General features: G+C 39.2%; 1 long non-coding RNA gene across 1 annotated transcript in view; it reads right to left on the bottom strand.

The window, feature by feature from the left end:
- Window positions 1-2,079: 2,079 nt before the first annotated feature.
- The window catches only part of LOC144000942 (uncharacterized), a 305,500-nt gene continuing 284,629 nt past the window's right edge, over window positions 2,080-22,950 (bottom strand). The window contains exon 6 of the long non-coding RNA XR_013278337.1: window positions 2,080-4,015. This is a non-coding gene — a long non-coding RNA (uncharacterized LOC144000942). The remainder of the gene's footprint in view (window positions 4,016-22,950) is intronic.

Genomic DNA, 22,950 nt, shown 5'->3' with positions numbered 1-22,950 from the left:
AAAAGTTACTGTGATATCACGTTGATATTCACAATATTTGTGTGTATGTTGTGCTGTCCTAACACATTTGCATGACGATGATGTTGTAATCAACTGGTCAACTGCTCAATTGAATTAATTCAATTGAAACGCGAGTGACATTTGTCGAGCCCTCCCGCGCTAATGTTTAATCATCAAAAACATTTGCATAACACAAGACAGTGTTTTATACTTTACTTATTATACTTCATGATACTTCATATATACTACATATATATACACACTACATTATATACTTCATTATACTTCATCACTTATTATACTTCACTTATTTAGCCCATTATAGCAATAAAAAGTTAATGTTTTGTCTATAATTAATTTGATACATTTTCTTTATTTTTCACATACAATTACCGGTAGTACCTTTAAAAACACATTTTGCAGCTCACCTGTTTTCTAGGTTTGGTGATGTGACATTCACAAGCTGAGCTGTGATTAGTTACCTGAGCCCTTGTGATGTCATTTTCAGTTGACGGTAAGTTGCAAAATGTGTTAAAGGTACTAATTGTACATGAAAAAGAATGAAAATATCAAATTTATTACAGGCAAAATATTAATTTTGTCAAAAATGGCTAAATAAGTAAGGTATCCCTTTAATATTAAAATGAACAAAATGGAGGACAGCAAGTTTAGTCCATTTATTCCCGTTGGATTTTAAATTTTGCTGTTTTTTTTCATCCGTTTTTTTTTTTTTTTTTTTTTAAAGTGTGTTTATTCTAAATATTTGGTGTTAATTGTACTGCAATGCAAATTGAAGCACTACATGCCATATATCAACACAAAAAGTATCACAAACTAAACTAATCGACAACATGAACCTTACTGTATTTAAATCATACCACAATACAGAATGCAAAAAACAACAACAACAACAAAAAAAACCCCCCCAACAACAACAAAGTAAACCATAATGCAACACAAATCATAATCCCATTAATGAGAGTGACTCCATGCCCAGTTTGAGGGAACAATTTTTCTGTCAGCTTTTCAAAAGACGTTTTTGGGCTTTCAAAATCCAAGTGTTCCACTTCATAACAACTTCAAATCAACGTGAACTTCAAAGGAAATTTTCTTGACTGAGTTTTCTTACTTTCTGCCCTATATATATATCAACATCTGCCACTTTGTTGGCCCAAGCCCAAAAGTGTGCGTGCGTGTGTGTTTCGAGTGCATGCATACATCATGCACGTATGCACATCATGCATGTATGTAGCTAGCGGGGTTACGTCAGGTAAACTCAAACCTGCGGCAGCCTGAAATAACCTTTCACAGGCTGAATGGGCTTTCAGAGGTCCCCAGAGGTGAGCGGTCAATACACAATGATGGCGCACATGGTGAAACTCTCCTTAAAAAAAAAAAGAAAAAAAAGCAGACATCTGTACATGTGCGTGGATATTGCACATCACTGGCCACTTCATTAGGTACACAATCTAAAGCTTCCAATGTGTTTTCATTCTGTATTCGTGTGATGTAGTTAGTGATACTCTGATGTAGCCACCTACATCACAACCTATATAATGTACCTTGGGTGTTCTATAATGTACATAGCAACAAAGTAGTCCACAGTGTTCTATAATGCGCTGTTGATGTTCTGTGCTGCAGCCTGCGTGTGTGTCAAATGTTGATAAAAGACAGGTTGGTGCTCTGAGTGGTCTGCTTGCCGCCTTTAAAACGGTACACCTGCTGTTGACATGACAAGCTACACACACTCGCGCGCGCACACACACAGAGCGGTCCTAATTGCTCACTCCCTCCAACAGGGTGAGGAAAATTGGCCACCTGAAGGCATCTCTCACCCACTTGTTACCTCCCACTACTTGTCCTCCTCCTCCTCCCTCCTGACTTACATCATCATGTTCTCTTTTCTGTTCTTGTCTCAATATTTGTTCTTCCTCTGGTTGTTTTTACCAGAGGTTGTGTTTTCTGCTAGACTGCCTCTGCTTTTAGCTGTAGTGGAACACTTCTGCAATGGACATATCATTTCTTGAGGAAAGAGTTTGTCTTTTGTAGGACAGAAAAATAAAAACCCACACCGTTGTATCATATCAGGCTGGCACCAAGTGGGATTGGTGGTAACAATTTATACTGTATTACATGATGTCATAACAATTACACTTCTGTTGACTATGTATGGCATGTCGAGGCGATATATGTGTATTTCGGTTATGCATGGCATATTAAGATCATTAAAGCTACAAGCGTGGCATAACAATCACACACTCCTGTAATCTAAACAATCTGCCAAAGCTATGTATAACATTACTACACGCTCATGTAGGCAAAAAAAAAAAAAAAAAAAAAAAAAACCACTCTAAAAGCTACGTGTGGCATAACAATCACATGCTTGTGCAGTTAAAACAATCGCTCTCAAAGTAAAAATTACACACCTCTGATCACAAAAAATACATCACAATTCTTTGTGTGGGCTAACAATAACCTCGTGCAGTCAAACCAATCACTTTTAAAGCTACACATGGTATAAAAATCACACACTAGTGTAGTAAAAAATAAGCACTCCCAAATCCACGTGGCATAAAAATCATAGGCTAGCGCAGATAAAACAGACAAAACAATCGATGCTTGCATTGTCAAAATGATCACTCTGAAAACTTTGTCATATGGATTATTTCAAAACCTCACGTGGCATAAAAATCAGACTCTCGCGCAGGCAAAACAATCACTCAAAGCTACTTTTGACATGAAAGTAACCCATTTGTGTGGGCAAAACAATCACTCTTAATTTAGCATTACGTTCATATACTTACTTATGCATGTGTGGCCAAACAGTCACTCTCAAAGCTATGTTGGCATAAAAACTACCCACTATTGCCAAAAAAAAAAAAAAAAAAAACATCCCCAAAACATGCTTTGCGTGGGTTAACAATCACACAGTCATGCAGTCTAAATATTTACTCTGAAAAGGTATTCTTGGCCTAAAAAAATATCACAGCCTTCTTTAGTCAAGTCAAGTCAAGTCAAGTCATCTTTAGTGAAAACCATCACCCTCACAGCTCTGTGTGGCATAACAAACACATCATTGTGCCGTCAAAACAATTACTCAATGTTTTGTGTGTGCTAACTATCACTCTCAAAGTTACATGTGGCATAAAAAAAATTATACCCTTGTGTCATCTCAACAATTACGTGTGGCATGTCTACATGCTCATGTTGTCACAACAATCACTTGCAATGCTTTTTATGGGCTAACAATCACAGGCTTGTTAAGTCAGCAATCACTCTCATTGCATAAATATCACATGCTCATGTGGTCACACCAATCATTCGCAAAGCTCCATGCGGCATAACAATGTGTCTAACCAAACACTTTCAAAGCCATGCGTGGCATAACAATCATATGTCCGTGAAGTCAAAACAATCACTGCCAATTACATCATTTAGCACACAAAGCGACAACACTAACAGTACAACAATAAACATCAAGTCGATCAGAGAACCTTTAACTACACAATAACACTAGATTAGCAACATCTGTAACGCTAACTTCATCACAGGACAAAACTAATGACAACATAGAGCAGTGATTTTCAAAATGAGGTACATTGTTTGTATGTTGCATGTACATATTGTGGTGTGTACTCCCTCTAGTGGCATGTGAAAGCATCACATTTTAAGTACAGTTCAGTTTCAGTTCAATATATTTGTGCTCCTCCCTCTTGTAACCTTCCTCGTTTTTCTCCTCCTCTTCCTCCGCCTTCAAATAGACAGCTATCACGCAACATTGAAGGCAGCAACAACACTTCTTTGTCGTCTTTCCCCCAAGCGTGTTTATTTTGTTTATTTGCAGCCTTTGATTGGATCTTTTGGCGTGACATGGCAGCCAAAGTGATGAGTCACTGAGTTGGTCTTCATCTTCCTCCGCTTCTTCCTTCCTCATCTTCCTTGCCTCTTAGCTCTTCTCACTCGCTCAAAAAGTTCTTTGCACTTGCTGTTGTCTTGTTCTCCTCGTCTTGTTGCTCTGGGAAAAAAATCGAGTCCGTGTTTGGGTTAAGTTCTAACTTGGTCTGTGTGCTAAATTGATTTAGATTCTTGAAAAATTAATAAAAGCACTCCAGTATCAACACTCACCTGGATCAATTATATCATATTGATGTTCAATGATAACGTTAATACTGCCAACAATATAGTTAGTAGGTATATGATGTAGTTTGTAGTATTAGTGTAGTGTTAATTTTATCCACCATTTTAACATTTATTCTTAGTCCAGTTTCAGTCACACTTGTTAGTTTTTATCATAGTTATTCAACCTCGTCCAGTTTTTATTTAGTTAACTTTTAGTCGATTATAAATCTAGCATTTTAGTTTTTAATTATAGTGCAAGAAAATTTTATTCGTCTGGTCTTATAGTCAACGAAAACAGTCAATGACTTAGTCTAATTTTAGTCAGCACAATCATTTAACCTTGTATAATTTTTTTGCCAGAAGATTATGTTGAACATTTCGGATCTAAAACTATTTCACATAACATTTTCTCTCTCTTTTTTTTTTTTTTTTTGTCGAAAAACAACTTCACAGACTATTACAGTATATCAACAAGTTGCTACTATGGCGCCATGCTATGAGCGAGTAAGTTAGCCAGCATTAGTTAGTGGTCGAATTAACATTAATGTTGGAACGTTACAGCAGTTGGATTAATGTTATGTTCTAATGCTAATTTACTTTTTTTTTTTTTTTACATTTCACTGTGAATCCACCTCTCACCTCTTTCTCACGTGTCGTTAGCTGCAGATTTGAAAGGGGGTGTGTCACTGTGTCACATGAAAGTGGCACAGTGACAGATTAGCAGAGACAAGATTTTACAAAATCATATAATTTTTCTCTTGTTTTTGTTCATGAAATAAAATGTCCATAGATTTGTCCAGTTGTTATTAAGTGAAGTATATTTCCGCTTCATCTTCATTAGTCTACGAAAATGCATATTGCATATTGGTTTAGTGTAGTCTAGTCTAGTTCTAGTCCCGTGAAAAATGTGTGTTAACGAAATGATCTTTGTTTCGTTTTCGTTGACGAAGTTAACATTTATGTAGAGCTATGTTAGAGTTGGCCACAAAGTAAGCCTGTGCATTGAGTGGGCTGCGTATGAATGTGTAGAAAGTAGGTCAGCTCTCCCCACGCCTCACAAATCATCAAGTGCAAGCCATTGTGCGAATGGGACCACGGCTTTCATGACTTCTTCAACCATGCAGGTGTCAGATGTTGTAATCACATCCAGCACACCTCATCATCTTCCTATTATACACACCGCTCTCTAATGGGCCTTTGGAATTTCAATGTCTCCATTAAATGGCCGGCGCACAATGAGCGACGGGGAGGAAGAAAAAAGCACTCAGAGCTGAGAGGGGTGACGGCCGCTGAGACAATACGGCGTGTCTGCGCAAGGCTTCGTTCGGCCTGCGGGATGGGGACAACGTGGACGAGCGAGCGCGTGCTGGTGCGTAATATCACCTGGCGACTTGCAATACTTGCTTCAAATCACATTTGGAGCAACTTGCGTCCATGCAACTGGCTGAAACTAGTGTTATGTATTGGAAATTGAAGCTTCCATTTTGGTTTCAAACAATACATAGGATTTGAAAATACAGCTGTTACGGTTACCAATGAGGGTGATGAAGTGTTCCGTTCATCTCATGTTGACGGCCGTTTGAGAAAAAAGCCAGGAAAGAAAAGCAGGAGAAAAGAAAACATCAATTCATTAGCCGATTTCCTGCAGTCTCTTCGGCTGTTAATTACACGCCGATGAGCTTTTTGTGTTTGCCGGCTAAAAGAACGGAGATGAAGATGAAGCGCCGGCAGGTCACGGCACACAAACACAACAAACACACAGGCGGTCATCCGTCTTCATCTCAGTCCCCATCGTCATCTTCACCTTCATCTTCATTGCAGCTTTATGATGATGAAGAGCGCCCTGATAAAATGTGATTTAAATGTTTGGTCCTTAGTAATTAATGATAACAAATGCGTTGGCTGGATGGGAATGACATTCACCTGATGACCTGGTGACACTTTTCCAGAACTGGCCCACTTTTAATAAAGTTTTTTACCAAAACAATCATAGTGTATTTTTCTTTAGACTTGGTGAAGCAGCATGTGGTTCATTTGCCAAGGTTAAAGTTCATTGCAATGCCCAGGTTAAAAAATAAAATAAAATAAATAACTCCACGGGATCACACAATCATGAATATTATACTTAACATAAATTTTATCACACATAAAACTGGGCAAAAAGTCAATGACGACGTTCTAAACAGTTTCTGTGCAGCTGACAGAACAATCAACACAAGGACAAGGCGGCAAAATAGGTTGCACACAGTACACAACCACCCACAGTCAATTGAAGAAACACGCACACGAAAACAAACACACACATCACCTCCGGAGTCAATCAGGGGAAGAATTGGCCAAAGCAGACACATTCGTCAGGAAGAAAAGCCTCACGGGGGCATAACTGTGTTATCTCTAAGCTTTGCACACACACGCACACACAGTATGTTCGTTCCATCCTCCATCCTCTCAACTTGTTTTATGTCCATGTTGGGCGAACAGCTGCCGTGTTTCCGTCTGTCTGTTGTGGTTTACCCTGGATTGGCTGGCAACCAGTTCAGAAAGCTGGGATAGGCTCCAGCACCCCGCGACCCTTGTGAGGAAAAGCGGCTAAGAAAATGGATGGATGGATGTTGTGGTTTACCTGTTGTGGAATTGCAGGACACAAGTGCAACAACTAACCAGACATGAAACCTTAACCCTCATTTAAAACCCTAATTTGAAACCCTATTCCAAGCTTCAAATCACAATTGGAAGCCTTAACCTCATTTTTAACCCTGGTTTGAGACGTCTACTTTCGAACCCCACCTCTGTATTGAAAACTTAATTGGAGACCCAAACCCGGACTTCAACCCCTAATTTGAAATCCTATTCGTAGTTTAAAAAAACCTGTACTTCAACCCTATTATATAACCCTAACTTGACTCGAGGCCCTACTTTGAGAACCTAATGCTTGTTTGAGTTGATTATTCTTAAACCTTCAATTTGTTGAAAACGTAAATCCCTGAATTAGTTTTTGAATCCACACAAGCAGAATCCTTGAGTTTGGCCATCCATCAAAAAAGTTTGTGACACGTTTGGTTGCCGTGCAGAAAACATCCATAGACGCAAACATCCGTTATGTATCTGACAGCCTCCAGGTGTTTCTTTTTTTATTTACCTTTTTTTTTTTTCCTCCCTCATTAAACCAACAAGACTCGCTTCTGTTCTGCTAGAAACTATCGGAGGCGCTGGACGACACGGGAAGAAGAAAAGTAATTTCCCCACACGGACTAACTAAATTTATGTTTATTTCTTCATCTGTCATGTTCAGACGCAGACAGAGGCGCACCTGATTACCAATGCCAAAAGGAAACAAAACAGGAAGTAAGGAAGGAACACCAGCTGCGCACTCAGATAACTTGTTTTCTTTCACAGTTGGATTGTAAATTTAAATCACTTCAATCTTTTTAACATGCTTGGCGGAAGTCTGATAGCTTTACACTTTACATGATAGCCATTCTTCTTAGTCAATTTTATCATTAAGGTTTGCCACTTTAATGTGTTGAATTTGATTTATTAATTATAGAAAAATAACTTTATAGCAAGAGTCTTATGAATTCGCGCAAGTGCGTAAAATTGTTGTTTTCTTCAGCGTCATCAATACATGTCCTTTACAGAAGCGCAACTGCCACATCCCCCCCCCCCCCTTGTAGGCCTATCCACACAATACAACACAACGCAATGTGCTAGTGAGTCCCCATAGATTGAAACTTTACTATGAAACCCCAACCGTAGCTTGAAACTTTACCTTGAAATCCTAATCAGAGTCTGAAACCATATAATGGCTTCAACTCTACGTAACTAGTTTCAAACACAAATTTAAAACGTCTGAGACTGAAACTGACACGCTACTAGCTTAAATAGTGTTAAATGAACTGTACTAGGTTGTAATAACTAAAGCTTTGCACTTGCATTTCCCAAACCTCAAACCCCAATATGAAACACTTGAGACCCTGCTCGTTTGAAACCCTACTTTGAAGCCCTAACGCTAGTTTGAAAGCCGAACAAAGAGTTTCAATCCAGCTATAATAACAATAAATACACAGGTATATATAATAGGGTATAATAATAATGCTAAGCATTTTGGTTGTTCACAAAACTGTAATAAAACTTGTCATCATTCAAAGTTCCCTTATGAAAGTGAATTTTTATGTGTGGTCCTTCCCTGTCCTTTTTCTCCTCCATCTTGGCCCTGCGCAGTCTGGGTTGAGGATTTTAGAAAGTAAGTTTAACAGTAAAAGCAACAAAGTTCATCTCCATTTTCTTCACTAATGGATCACTCCCAATGTGCTGATTTCAGCAGAAAAACTGCTAGATAAAGTATTCGTGCGTGTGTGTTTTTGTATACACGGTACATCTACAAGACAAAGATCCAGATTTAGCAGCGCGAAAGAGCCACACTTTGTACCATGATGGCAGGAACAGATTTGTCGTGAATAAAACATAACGCGCCACCGCCGCCACTGGAGCTGTCGCCACCTCGCTTCGTGCATGGCGTCACACAGTGTGCCGTCGACGACAAAGCGGCCGCCGCCGCCGCCTTGCCACTCAGACAAAAAAGCGCTGACACTTCAGATGAGATGGCACATCCGAAGAGCGCTTTCAGGACTCTGCTGATGTCTCCACTCCACCGCCGTCATCTTTCTTCTTCTTTTTTAGACAACCAAATGGCTCCAGGTAGGGCCAAGTCTGCACTTTGACCTGCTTAAGAGCAAAAGGGGCATTTAATATTTGATTGAGATTTATTTTGGGTCTGATTGGACTCTGTCTAGTCATCAAAAAGAGCTAAAGAGCCAAGTTCAGCTTCATCCGCCCCTCAGCCCCTAGTTTTTAAGAACCTGTGCTGTACCCTTTATGATCTACAGCCCAGAGAGCAACATTCCAATTGTCCCACCAGATTCTCCAAAAGTCTACTTCAAGCTCTCTGACATTTAACTCCATCAGGATTCCCTCTACATTCTATCCTGGGAAACCATCCAGATGTTGTGCACCAAAATCCTTGATTCTACAAGATCTTTTCCAGTCTTATTCAGACTCAACTACATGATACATGAATTCTCAAGTGATCCCAAAGGAGATTTGTTGGACTTTGGACTAGTAAATCCGACAGGTTTTACCCAAGATTTTCAAATAGATTGTCTAAAAGTTTCCTTCAAGCTTTCTGATATGATCTTTATCAGGCCTTCCTTTAGGTTCTCACCCAGGAAATCATCCAGGATTTACTTTTGGTTATGGACTGGATTTCCCTTATTCTCCTAGGTCCACCATCTTCTGTAAAGCTTTACCACATGATCTCTTCTTGGTTTTCTACCATGTTTTGGTAGCTCGGTCAGTAGGTAGATACCTTATTGTGGCCAAAAGAAATTCTGGTTGTCCCCTCAGAAATCCTCCAAGGTTTTCCCAAAGGTTTTCCACTACATTGTACTAGATTCTCCTTTAACCTCTCCAACATGATCCCTTCCAGGATTTTCCTCTAGGTTCTCTCAGAGAAATCATCTCTTTCAGTTCTAAGGCCCACTGGCCATTTGCTGACTTCACCTGCTGCCACTGCCAATCCTTCCTCCAAGTTTTCCCTCTTTCTCAGAGCTGTGCTCATGTCCACTACCTGCTTCTTCCCGTCACTCCGACAGTCTGACCAAAGTCCCCCTACAAGATGCCCTCAGTGTGATTGGTAAGAGACAATGCAAAAAAACAAAACAAAGTATAAGGCTTTAACTGACATCATTTTGAATTACTATCCAGTTCCTGTTCTCACCGCACTTTCAGGTCTAAGGCCGACTGCCCACCTGCCGACTTCACCTGCTGACACTGCCGATCCTTCTACTTAGTCCCTTTCAACTACTCTCTTTCTCAGAGCTGTGCTCATGTCCACTACCTGCTCATTCCCATCACTTTGCCAGTCTGACTTGAGTCCTCCATCAAGATGCCCTGTCAAGAGGCCATCAGTGTGGTTGGTAAGAGACGACAAAGATCAAAGTCCAAGGCGTTAACTGACATGCTTTTAAATTACGTTCCAGTTCCTGTTCTAGCCACGAATCGGGACTACATTCAGGTGGGTGGGTCTGTTATTTACTTCAGGTTTTCCTCGAATATTTATTACATTATCTACTCCAGGATCTTCAAAAAAAAAAAAATACATACTTGGGAAATCCTCCACTAACATCTCCCCAATGTTGTTGCTGACACTGTAGACCCTTCCCTATGTTGTCCCTGTCTTCGTCCCTGACTTTCCCCCTTTTTCAGTGCTGTCCTCCTGTTCACAGTCAGTTACTTCACATCACCTACATGGGCTGACTTGCCCCGTCATCCATCACTTAGTGTGATCACTAGGTAGGGGACAATGGCCAAGGTGAAACCAACCAAGTGACATACTTTTTACATACCGGTTCTCATAACTGGTCAGTTCACGTCCACTACTAAGAATTTAATCTGTATCGATCACACATCCATGGATTAATCCAACATGCCATCTCTCTAAACACTTGGGTCAAAAAACCACATCAGGGACTACAATATCTTGCCAAAAATTGCAAATATTTTGCATTCAGAGCTTCTCTCAGAAACCAACATGTATATTTCATCCCATGGAGATGCTGTGCTGAGGAGGCCACTGGGTAAGTGGCGGACAAAGATGGTTGGGTGGCGGCGGTGGGGAGGTGACGAAGCGTATTCATAATTCAGCAAAGGCTCAGCTTGGGGAAGGGACAGGCTTGACCGAGGGGACTCGCATTCATATTTCAGCACATAGTTAATAAAACAGCAAAACAGCCCAGGTTGGGGACATGTAGCCAAGAGGCTAACTGATAACTCTTGGGGCGGGGGAGCACCAGTAAATGGGCATAAGGGACACTTTTATTGAAGGCGAAGGGGCCGAGAAACAGAGAGAGCATCCATATTTGATCAGGAGGTTGGAAGGAGAGGCTAACAGGTGGCTATCATCACACGCGCAACCTCGCCATTTAGGAGAGGGGCTGAGTGCACTTTGGTGGGAGAAACTTGATAAGCGCCTCTTTGGATACAGACACGTCCTCGGCGGTATTTATAGGCTGCCATTAGACGTCAAGCCATTAGATTGCGGGACAGTTTACGGCCTCCTTTTAGACGTCTGCGCCGTTCGCTCTGCATCGTGTCGCATCGCAGTTGTCAAGTGCTGTGACGGTTTTTAAAATGTGGTGTATAAAAGCTTCAAGTCGAAGCAGGTGCAAGTTTTGACAGTCGAGTGCTGAGTTAATTTGATCGGAAGTCGAAAGTCAACCGATTACAAATCTGTCACATTACATCTCAGATTAGCTTCCCCGTGAGAATTTTGGAGGGCGTTGTGCAAAACGGTAACCTCAATATCGCATGTAATGTTACATGTTCTCGGCAAAATGATTCACTATTTGTATACAAAAAAACAAAACATTATCATCCTCAGCCTGGACACTTCACACCTCAAACCTCCTGTGGAGAGGATCAACACTCGGTCAATGTTTGCACTAGCACGAAGCCTTTTTACCGCTAATGTATAGCCATTAAAATGCACAAAATGACCTTTCACTGTTAAACAATAACAACAGCAGCAAGATAATCTTTCTTGAAAAGGAGAGAGAGAGACATTTGTTGCCGCGCTGCATTGTGGGTAGCTGCCTGACTAATGGCCGCGTCACAAGCGGGACGCTCTTCTTGTCTCTAAGCTAACGCCTGTATGTTGATGTTTCGATTGCGGCGTATAGAAGCTGTTAGAGCTTTTTTTTTGTTTGTTTATTTGTTTCCTTGTACTAGTACATACTTTGTCCTCAAGTTAGTGCACTAGTACTCTTACTAGTAACTTTTTTTCTATTACTGGTGCCCTTGCCATTAGGGCAAGGTAGCTAGGTAAGGTAGCTATTGAAACATATCTTAATGACTGTCGTTTTGCAAAACAAAAACAAAAAAGAAAAATATTATGTGCCTTAGCTCAAAAAAGGTTGGGAAACACTCGTGCATATGTGTGCGTCACCCGGGAAAGATGAGAGCTCCTTATTTGGTCTGACAGAGCAATGTGCCGCTAAGATGAGTCTTATTTATCGCTATGGGTGTGCATGTGTGTGAGTGTGCATGTGTGTGCCCTGACAGCATAATTGCCTGGCCCACCATTTCAATTGAGCCTGGCTAAGATTGCCGCGGGCTACACTCCATTCTCTGCTCTGTTGGCCACCACCGCTAATAATTTGGGAGAGGTTGGAGCTCACAAAAATACTTCCACCTCCCTCACCACCCCTTTTTTGACTTTTAAATATTTCACTTTTCTCCAGACTCAAGCTGGCAGATCCTGGATCAGTAGTGCATCACTCTGCAATGTGATCTGATCACACGTGTCTTGTATTAAGTGACACTTTTAATTGTAGTACTTGTTACAGTTGTAGAGGTTGTGGTTAGAGTAATAATTGTTGTAGTTTGTATTTGTGGTTGTATAGTGTCATGGTTGGAGCTTGAGTAGTTATAGTAGTAATAGATGAATGGCTGATGGATTATGAAGAAAACATTAATCACAATTATTTTGGTAATAATTGAAATCACAACTAGGACAATCATTTATTTTTTAAGAAAATGTTTAAATCTAAAAAAATATTAAGACAAATAAAATTCTTTGAAACACTATAATTATGCAAGTTCCTTTTGGATGAAACAATTAGGTATTTAAAAATTTTAAAAAGGTGTAAATGTATAATTTTAAACAACTCAAATAGCTCAATAATAATAATAATAATAATAATAATAATAATAATAGACATTTTAATAGAATTTTGATTAATTGCACAGCTCTAAATAGATGTACTTTTACCTTAGTTATAGGCTACTAACATTATTTGCAGTAGTAGTTTGATTGTAGTAGTAGTGGAGGAAATAGTATCCTCGTTAGTTTTAGTTGCAATCATAGTAAAGTACAAGTTTTTGTAAAAGCAGTACTTGTTCTTTTAGTAGTTGACTTCAATAGTCCTTGTTGTTTTAATAGTAGCTGTTGGAGTTAGCTTCACCTTTAGTTGGAGTTATAGTTTAAGAAGTACCGGTAGTAGTTTTAATTATAGTAGTTGCAGTTGTAGTAGTATCGTGGTTGGAGCTAGAGATACACTATACCCAATTTGAAAACTTAACCAATAATCAAAACCCTACTCTGACACCCTAACGTTAGCTTAATTTTTTTACGACAATAAAACACAATCTCCTGAAGTCGAAACTCAACGAGAAATCATGACGGGATCTTGAAACACTACTTTGAAAACACTAACATTTGATTAAAACACTGCTTTGATTTGAAATCCAAACTTGAGTTGAAACTCTGAAGAAAAACCCTTACCCTGAATTGAAACCCTAACTGAAATTTAATTTGACAGCCCAACCATTGTCGGCTTACTTAGGTTTTAAACCCTGAGTTGAAACCCTATTTTTATGAGAATAAAATACTCATTGATATCCATACCCAAACTTGCAACCATACAGAAAATCTATCTTTAGTAGAAAATCCTACTTTAAAATATTAATCCTGTCTAGAACTCTTAATTTGAAACCCAAATCCAGGTCTCCCCACTACATGGTGTAACCGTTGTGACTCTAGTTCTTTGCAGAATGACGACTATAGTACGATGTAAGTATAAAGTGCCCTTAAGATCTAATTAGTAGCGCAGAGGCAGCAGCAGAAAGGTGAAGGCAGGTAAATCAGGATAAAAATCCCCAGTGGCGTCTCCCCGTGCACGACCCAAACAAAAGCGTCCTAACGACTATTTAACATTTGCATGCGCTGGCACCGCACTAACGAGACACCGCGCCGGCGCTCTGGGCCAAAAGTGAGGAGAGGCTCCATGAATCAATCGGCTCGCGTTTTGCCGTAATGAGCTACGCCGTTCCCGGGAAGCCCAAAATGGCTCTCAGGCGTTCGGTCCCGGACGCTTAATTAGCAGCCGGACCGGCGGCCCACAAAAGTGCGTCGGGTCTCATTTGGCCGACACGGGTGCAACAACAAAACACGAAAAAAACATTCATTGATGTCTGGAAATTTTGGAGAGCTAATTGTGCGTCAGTTGACGTCAAACAGCCAATCAGGATCACTCGCCTTGTTTCCATCGTCATTGACTGCAATAGTTTTACTACCAATGATCCTAGGCTGAAGTTGTTATTAAGTGACATTTACACACCAAAAAAAGACTTAGATTTAGACAATCAACTAATGTTGATTCAGTTTTGATGAGTGATTAGTATTCAACAAAATAAATGAAAAATATACTAGCATTAGCAAAACAATCTTGTAAACAGTCAATATAACAACACTCACAGTCATGTATTCTTTATCCTCTGTGAAAAATGACTAATTTTACTGAGTCACTTAGTTAACTTGTGACCGTCTTCTTATGTATTACATCTGTATTATGCTGCCCCCAAGGTGGCCAAAACACACACACACCAGAAGGAGCAGCACATTGAATTATAGAATGAAATCGATGCACAAAATGTTTAATTCTTTTTATTCTATGTCATTATGTTATTAGAGTATGTTTTTGTTACATATTACACTTTTTGATTGGTGTATTTTAGGTGAACTGAAGTAATTAAGAGAATTTTGATTAGTGAACAATGAGTTTTGAATTATGAGTGTGGTTAGGTAATGAATTGCCCTTATATCTAAAGGCATTACTTTATATATAAAAAAACATGACTGTGCTTTATGAAAAAAAGTAAAAAAAAAAAAGATTAACGTAAAATAAATTAATAACTAAATAAAAAATGGCTGTTATCTTGAACAAATATGGCTAACTAAATAAACTTTATTCTAATATTATACCTTTGTTTCCCTAAAAATGATTGATTTATTTATTTGTTCATTTTTCCTTTCGGACAGCATTGTGACAATCAAACATTTCATCATACAATTTTGACATAATAACCGAAAAGAAAAAGGGCTGGCAGGAAGTGCAGGAAGGAATGTGCTTGCCTCCTAACTAACCAACTAACTAACTAACTAACTAACTAACTAATTAACTAACTAACTTTTTATCTTAAAAAAAAACTATTTTGTTACATTTTTACCCGTGTCATGATTTATTTTCCTTAAAATTTCAACTTTCTTTCTGAAAATACTCATTCTTTTTAATGACTTTTCTTACAAATAACTTTTTACATAGAAAACAGAGATTTTTGCCCCCTGTAAAATATACAGCTCTACCCCCCCCCCCCCATAAATTAACCCCATTACTTGCCTTTTTTCCTGAGTAAAAAATAACTTCAATCTCATAAAATTACAACTTTTATAGTTAAAAAAAAAAAATCAGATATTATCTCCTCTAAAAAGTTTTATTAACAAGTAAACATATTTCACCCCCTTAGAAAATAAATCTACCTTTCCCCCCCTACCCAAACAATATCGGCTAGTATCAGGAAAAAAATAAATAAATAAAAAAAATAAATAAATAACGAACAAAAACCAACAGCAGGTTGATTGTGCCATTTTGCCTGCAGAAATAAAGTGAACGAGAACCTTTGCTGACCTTCTGAGAACAATGAAAACACCTTTCAGCTTCCGCCTACGTTCCGTGTCACATGCGCAAATATGCACCTGTTGGTCTTTGGAGGGTCACGAGGGGATCTCGAAACAGCCCCAAAGTTCAAGTCATGTGTTATGTGCATTTGAACGGGACAGCAAGCGCTGTACTCAGAGGGGAATTTGAAACAGTCCCTCAAAACTGTTTGTGTTCCCACCACATTTGTACGAGTTCCTGCGGAAACATGCGAATGTTGGTCCCTGAAGGTTCGATGATGAATTTTGAAACCATGAAAGAGTACAATTATTTAGGAAAATATTACATTATTTTTCTCTGCAAAATGAATATTAATCATCAAGTATTTAATGGCTTACCAATTATTATGAGGATATTCGTGGCCCCCGATTAACACATATGTACATAATATATAATAATGAGGTTAAAAAACATATTCATTGGGACGTTCCAAATTTGACCTTTGACACCATTTAACCAAAACACATGTATTGAGTTGATTATAAATTGCAAATGCTGACTAGTTGGTCCTAATTTGCATCCTAATTAGAGTTAAACGCGATCCAAACTTTGGCTTCACGGCCTCACATTTGTGACCTCATGAGCCTCTCAGGCATGTTCTTGCAGGAGAATCATATGAATAATACCGTTGCGGGGGGGTTGACGTCAATAATTAACAGGGCACAATGTTAGGAAAATGATGACGAAAGGACCTCCGGGGGCAGACGCGTCCGGCGTTACGAAGAATCCCTCAATTTGCCAGTTATTTAATGTCATATGGATCACGTATGTGTGTTTATCGTGTTGACATTGTGAAAATATACAAGAGTCAACATATCATTAAAGCGTATATTCATTTAAAGTGGAGGGAATTGGGAGAGATGCTTGACGTTATCTGCAATTCCAACCATGTGCAGACGTACGCGTGTGTTCGTTTGAATACAGATGAGCTTCGTGCTGTGATGTGGCCGCAGGGTCGTGACGAGGCGTCGCACAGAACTAACTCAGCACGTAATGAGTGATGCTTATCAGCAGGCGCGAACGCACACACGCTGTACTCACACACCTTATGACACTTTGAACTTCAGAGGCATCAACATTTCTGCGAGCACTTTGCTGTGCTTTGACTCGCGTCAAACTAAGTACCACAACGTGTTGTTATTGCTCTTTGTTAGAGTTTGAAATACAAGAGTTTAAACACAGAAGCTATTTAGACGAAACTTCAAGCGGACTTCATATTTACATACTATTTATTTCATCACATACTGTAATTGTTGTCATTGGGTGAGATTGGTGAAAGTGATAAGGGGTGTATTTCACAAAGCAGGTTTAGTGAGAACACTGAGTCATTAAACCCTGAAATGTGGGAAACTCTGCGTCTTTCGTTTTAGAAAGGCAGGTAGCTGAAACCAGAGGATAAGAGGGAACTCTAGCCTGTTTCATAAAAAGAGGTCATTTAAGCTCTCGGTCAGTTACCGTAGTAACATTCCATTGACCTAACCTGGTCAGTAGTAGGTTTTCCACAATGAACCTCAAGTTTTTCCCTGTCCGCGCCTCCTTTCAGCCACACACAACATTGCATTTCCTCTTTCATGCAGTCCGCTGCGGCAAGTTTTTGTGTAAATACGCATATTCTATAGCTTAAAGTACACTTTTGTTACGAATATGGCATGTCCTTTTGACAAAGCCTATTGATGAAGGTGTCGCTTTATTGCGCAGGGAATGAAATATTCGTCGCGAGAATGTTATCAGGCCGCGCATATATGCTGGCATTTCCGCACACTCGCACAGTTTTGAGCGGTACCGTTTCACATCACATTCCATCATCTTCATACACAACTTAATCCGTCATTGCAACATTACCAGACGTAGTCATATGTATTGCTCTCCGTTTTTTTTCTTATACCCATTTGAACAATGTTTTTATTTATCATCTACGTATTTTTATATTCCGTTTTACATTAAGTGCGCTTGTCCCTCGCAGGATTGCACCTGAATGAAATGAATTAATGAGCTATCATTCAACAGGTTTCCCCTGTAATATTATTGTGATTACAAATAACTACATTTAAATTTACTCATTGACCCGAGCAGCATTGAGCGTTCTCCCAGGCCGCCGTCCTCTATGGGGAGCCGCTGCGGCGTTGCACTTGTTCTTTTTTTTTTTTTCTTTTTTTTTTCTTAAATAAGGATATGTTCAAAATCGACATATGATCGCATTAAGATTTTCGAAAAAAAGCAAAAAAGCAACGCGGTATTAGAGGGCGGCGGTAGTTTTCGTGGACGAAATTACCACTACTGGTAGGTTGTCTTTTAGTTTTACTTTTGTCAACCCTGGTCTTTGTGAGCCCCCCTTTCAAATTGAGTACCAGAAGGTTAATGCTTTTTGTTGCTTTTCTATTTCTGTCTGTCGCCTCCAAAAGTACCATTATTGTTTCTTTGTTTATCCCCTCGAACTTTATACAGTACCAGCAGGTGTTATTGAAATTGTCACATTTTCTGATTGCTTTTTGTTGTTTATTGTCTCTCTGTTTTCAAAAGTCAGGGAGGCGTTTGTGCCTCAGCTGTTCAATCAACTCATTTACAGCTATGCCTTTATGCAAAATGTGCTCGTTTGTAGCAGCTCGTTTGTTCCCCAGCATCCATCGTGTTGTTTGCGCATTTTCACATCTCTTGAAAGATTAAAAACACCAAAAAAAAACAAACCCCAAAAAAACAAGCTCCCTGCTGGTGCCCGCATCACGTCATCAAGGTGTTTCGCCGCTAATTGAATAACGCCGCTGGTGTAAACAAGCCAAGGAATGAGTTTTTTTTTTCTCCACACAGAGCCAGCATGCGGACTGCCTGTGAAATTGATTTTGAAAAATGAAAAAAAAAAAAAGAAAAGTAAATCAAAGTCAGAACCAAACTTGTCTGCGAGACATGAATGATGAATTAAAATGCAGGTTTGGGTTCTCATATTTAAAACTGTGAGAAGACCCTCTGCCCCCGTGATGGAATAAATAACAGCCTGCACAGTTAATTAATTCTAAACCAAATTACACCGGACATTTTTTTTTTCTTCTCTATTTCACTGACAAGTCAATTAAATGTGATGAAACGCGGAAATGAACAAGAGCCAGGGACAGAAGCAACACGTTCTGGGACAGTTTATTTATTAAAATTGCACCTCTGCAATATTAATAAATACAAAATCAACATATCGACGTAGCGCTTAACGCACTATTAATATTAAACTATCACAATCGAAGGTCAGAGGAAATTAGCTCTATTTTCGAGAAATATGCTGTGTGCGTGTGTGTTTGTATTGTGGAGTGACCTTGGGGTATTAAAATTGAACCCAAAAAGTTTTGGAGAAAAAATAGGCCTCTAATTCTACTGGCGAAAGACTTTCAAGTTCGAACAGTCATAATAAAGGCGAGGTCAGGTGAGGGTCAATAGGTTTTGGCTCATTTTCTTGACCTTTCTGGGCCTCATTTATCTGTGTGTACGCACCAATTGTGCGCCAAACGTGCGTACACAATATAATCTCGGGTCGCTTTATTCTTATAATATATCATTGGTGTCATGTGAAAAACACTTATGTTTTTTTTTTTTTTTTATGTTTTTGGGATGAAACTGAATGCAGACATCCCAAAAACGTTAAAAAAAAAAGAAAAAAAAAAGAAAAGAAAAAAGGACACGTCCATGTCAAAATTTAGCAGTACTAAATTTAATAAATAAAGCATATATTGGGGTCAAGTTGTATTTTACAATTTTAAAAATGGGCAAAATTTCACAAGCTACTTCATGTAAAAGATTAGCCATCCATCCATTTTCTGAACCGCTTGCTCCTCACAAATGGGTCGCGGGGGGTGCTGGAGCCTATCCCAGCTGGCTATGGGCGGGGTAGGCCCTGAACTGGTTGCCAGCCAATCGCAGAGTAAAAGATTAGCTTGCTCTTAATATGAAAAGAAAAATGCACTCTGTGCCCAACGTTTTACAACTGAAATTATGCCATCTAGTGGCAGATAATGACTTCAACACAAATCAATATCACACTCGTTTTTTTATTGTGCAGTATATCATTTTAATTTTAACTGAATTTTCTGAGTTATTATGAAATGACTGTATCAATGATTAATAGATGCAGACATATTTCTATTCGTTTCACATTTATGAGAGTAAAAATTGTAATCACCTGACACCCCTAATATATATATATATATATATATATATATATATATATATATATATATATATATATATATATATATATATATATATATATATATATATATATATTTGTGTGTGGATGTTTTAGTGTAGAGGGGTGTGCGTGTGTGTGCTTTGATGCGTTTCATGCATATGTGTGCACATGCAAAAATCCATTGGCCTCCGAGGTGCATTGATGTGCTGGTGCAGGGAGCAATCTAAATGGAGATGCTTCCTTCAGCCTTTTTAGCGTCTGGGAACAAAAGACCACACACACACTTAACCACACACGCACGCACACACTCGAGCTTATTCATATTATTGCAACTCTCTCGCCCGCCTAGGACTCGGTGTATTTATGACTGCGTCGAGACGTATACTGGGCATGAATAGTCACTAAACAGAAATATGAGCCAATCTAAAGTTTTTCTTCAAGTGCATCAAAGTGTGTTTGTGTGCTCGTCTTGCTCAGCTTGTGTGTATTATAGTATTGAACGTGTAGCTTTTGGGGAGTTGTACGGATCAACTGGTAGGCTTGTGTCATATACTCTTAGCCACCTTATATTGATGGTTTTATGGAAAGCCATTTCAGCATTTATTCAATATACTTGGTATTCAGGTACTAGTACGCTCTTTGTCCTGACTGATTTTGGCATAGTAGTACAAATATATGTTAATAATGAGTGCATTTTACAATTTGACAACTACGGCTTATAGACCCTCAGGAAAATGCACTTTTTAAATACAGGATGTTCACACTTTAACTTTTTCTCAGTCTACACATCTGGGCTTATGTTAATGTTTGGTGGCGATTTGGACAAAATCACCACCAGACCTTAAGAGAAGCCCAAATCTGTAAATTGGGAAGTAGTTTGTTTAAATCCTGTATTTAAAAAATGCATTTTCCTGAGTGAAACCGGCAGACTGGGCTTTGAAGGTCCATGTACTAGTATGCTCTTTTTCCTTGAGCGTCAGTCTACTAAAGTGCCCGAGTTGTTTTACAAGTATGCTGAATTGTCTTGCTAGTGAGGCCAAAGCGTGTCCGAGTACACAGACATTCAAGTGGGATATGCAAGGATAGTGAAGAAATGCTTTCCCTATTGGAGCCAAAAATTTTAAGAATCCCTTCTCTACACTGCATGACATCAAAGATAGAACACCACCGAAACAACAAACCTGCGGTGTGATGTCTGACAAAATAGCCGTTCGGCTTCTGTAATTACGCCGGGGCTCACGGGGAGCAGCCTGCCGGTTAAGCTCTTGCAATGCGAGAAGGCGGAAACAGACATCACGACAACGGGAAGCCGTCGCCACCACGTCGTTGGGGGAAATCACACCATGCGCTATTATTAAAGCCAGAGAGGGGCCAATCTGAATAGCGGGAAACAAAGCAATCGTCAGAGGAAAGAACAGGCCACGTTTTCTTTTCGGGAGAAAGTACAAAAAGGGCGACCTGACTTGCTTTTAGAATCAAAGTCTGACTGTGTCCCGACTCCCCAAGGTCTGAGCACTCTTTGTAAACCTTCCTCTGTCTTTATTAAGTGAGAAAAATCATTTCTCGCCGCAAAATGCTTTCATTAGGATGAGCGAAACTTGTTCTTTTTTCTCCTTCTTGCTCTCACATCCAAGGTGATTCAATTAGTGTTGATTGAAAAACAGAAACTATTATTAAAAATAAGTATAAACTTTAAAGCAACCTGACAACAACACGTGTGCATATAGAACATTGATTCCATCCTGGGCTCAATCGAACCGTAGTGGTTCGGTGAATCATTCTCAATGGTTCGGCGGGAGGCCAAAACCTGATTCAAACGATTTGTGATGGCACGCCCCAATTGGCCATCATTGGCTGCAAATAATCACGCTACATTGCATCGCTACAAGTAAAATCTGTAGATTATATTTGACTCTATTTAGAGTAAATTTGACTCGACTTAGCGTGGGACCAAATAGATTCAGTTTTACAGTAATAATTACATTTGGAAGAGAGTAAAATAAAAACTGGAAATTAAAGTCACTCAAGGTGTGAGGAACGAACTCACATTTTTCAGCTTGGGAGACTGCCCCGCTATGCCCCTCCTACTGTTTTTGGTCTCTTGGACTTATGAAGATTCCAGATGGCACGATCGATATACTAGAACAGCAGGAGCAGCGTGGCTCAGGGAGTAGATCGGCTGCCTCCCAAGCTAAAGGTCGTGAGTTTGTTCCTCAATCCTTGAGTGACTTTTAATTTTTACAATTCTTTATTGTACTCTCTTCCAAGTGTATATATTATTCTAAAACTAAGTCTATTTGCTCCCACTCTAAATAGAGTCAAATTTACTCTCCAGAATTTACTGTGTATCTGTGCTGCAGGAAGTTTGGTGTGCTCCGTTGTCGACTTGTGTCATGATTTCTTCATTACTAATTATGTCGAGCAAAAAAAATAAAGTGGTCGTATTAATATGTGTTATATGAATAAATTCGGCGGCACTTTCTGAATTCAAGGTGAAGAGAGACAGATTTGATAACTGGTAGGGTTCAGTACTGCCAACATTAAGAAGCAGTAATATAGAATTAACGTTTTTCTGTAGTGACAGATGTGCAACTTTGATGTTAAGACTTGTGAATATTGATGAAAACAGCTTGCTGTCTACTGCAGTGACTGCGGTGGAACACATTATTTCTCCAGCTGTAATCTCCATTACGAGTCATGTGTTTAGGTTGCTAACCACAGTCCCCGTCAAGAAAGATGACAAGTTTAGCATGTGGTTTGCATCCCTCGTCCGACACGCTGATTAAAGCCACAAAAGTAAAAAACAAAAAAACAAAAACAGACATCATCCTGGACTTTCCCTTTGTTGTCCAACGTCGGCACACAAGTGATCTTTGTGTAGTGCAGATGAAAGTGTATGGATGTTGTTTACCAGTCACTGGTGTCATTCAGGCGACCTTGAGGCAATGAGACGAACACAGCTGCGTTTGCGGCTGCTACATTTGTCAAGTCACACCCATGGAATACATTAAAAGTACATACGTCCCATTCTCTATAAACAACACCCTTTTTAAAATTATAAAGACAACATGAAATGTAATTATTTAAATTAATTTCTCAAATTAATCACAT

Source organism: Festucalex cinctus, chromosome 14, assembly GCF_051991245.1.
Source record: "Festucalex cinctus isolate MCC-2025b chromosome 14, RoL_Fcin_1.0, whole genome shotgun sequence".
Taxonomy (NCBI): domain Eukaryota; kingdom Metazoa; phylum Chordata; class Actinopteri; order Syngnathiformes; family Syngnathidae; genus Festucalex; species Festucalex cinctus.
The sequence above is the reverse complement of the archived record's forward strand: the minus strand, read 5'-3'. Positions and strand labels throughout refer to the sequence as shown.